Source organism: Cicer arietinum, unplaced genomic scaffold (assembly GCF_000331145.2).
Source record: "Cicer arietinum cultivar CDC Frontier isolate Library 1 unplaced genomic scaffold, Cicar.CDCFrontier_v2.0 Ca_scaffold_5946_v2.0, whole genome shotgun sequence".
Taxonomy (NCBI): Eukaryota; Viridiplantae; Streptophyta; class Magnoliopsida; order Fabales; family Fabaceae; genus Cicer; species Cicer arietinum.
The window spans coordinates 1-1000 of NW_027339593.1; the positions used below are offsets into that span (position 1 = coordinate 1).

Below are 1000 nucleotides of genomic sequence, written 5' to 3' on the forward strand. Positions count from 1 at the left end.
TTCTAACTCTATGGAAAAAAGGCAAAGTTTGAATCTCAACAATCACACACACCATCCTCTATACATTATTAATAACATAACAACATAAAATACAAAGGGAGGGACTGGGGAGAATAATTAGTTATTGTTCTGTATTTGCAGTGTTGGCCCGTATTTTGCACATTGCTGTATCTTCACCAGCTGGCTAGGGATTAACCACCTGTTGAAAATAATTGCTTGATTTACAACCACTGTATCACAAGTCTAAATGAACATCTTCTCCTTGAGAACTAACCTTCAAATTAGAAGAATGCACATTGACTTTGCCAAAATATCTGAGTATGAGTCGGGCAATATTCTCAGCTGACACAACACTTGTTTCCATGGTGCTAGCCGCATTTTCGAATGCATTAACATAGTAAAGATGTCGCCCATCCAATATAAACAGTGCAAATATTTCTGGGGCGTGATAATGAGGGTAGGCAGCCCAGTTTATCCTAATTGTCTCCTTCCTCCCAATGTTAGAGGAGCAATCAATAAAAAGTTACAATTAGAAAACTGGTAAAAGTTTTTCCCTCATTTTTCTGAGAGGGAGAAAGAAGAGATAACAAAATACGAAGCTAAACAAGTAAATACTAAACCAGTTGAATGCACTCAAGTGGTTAATAAACTTCAGTGAAAGACGAATCGTTCGGGAGAACCCAAGTTAGAACCTTGGCTGAAACAATTTTTAGCCGGACCAGCATCAGGTTCCATCCTGGTGCATCCCATTTGCAACTCAGGGCTAAGTGATTAACCAGAGTCTATATTGTATAGTACTTATTAGGTAAATTTGATGTGTGATCCCATAAAGTAAGCAGGTTTTTAAAATAGATTTTGCTACACATATCAACAGTGTAATTTAAGCTTCAAGGCACATGAAAAATTAGTTAACAGCTGCTACTATTACCTGAAAATGCTATCAAGTAATGTGTCTGCCACTGGTTGACGAGAGAATATTTTATAAGTGGACTCTTCTTCA

At 37.2% G+C, this 1000-nt stretch overlaps 1 long non-coding RNA gene across 1 annotated transcript; it reads right to left on the reverse strand.

The window, feature by feature from the left end:
• Nucleotides 1-17: 17 nt before the first annotated feature.
• Nucleotides 18-994, reverse strand: LOC140919198 (uncharacterized). Its single transcript, XR_012161763.1, has 2 exons — nt 275-994; nt 18-199 (listed from the first exon to the last, which is right to left on the reverse strand). It is a non-coding gene; the product is annotated as an uncharacterized lncRNA (long non-coding RNA).
• Between the last annotated feature and the right edge of the window lie 6 nt (nt 995-1000).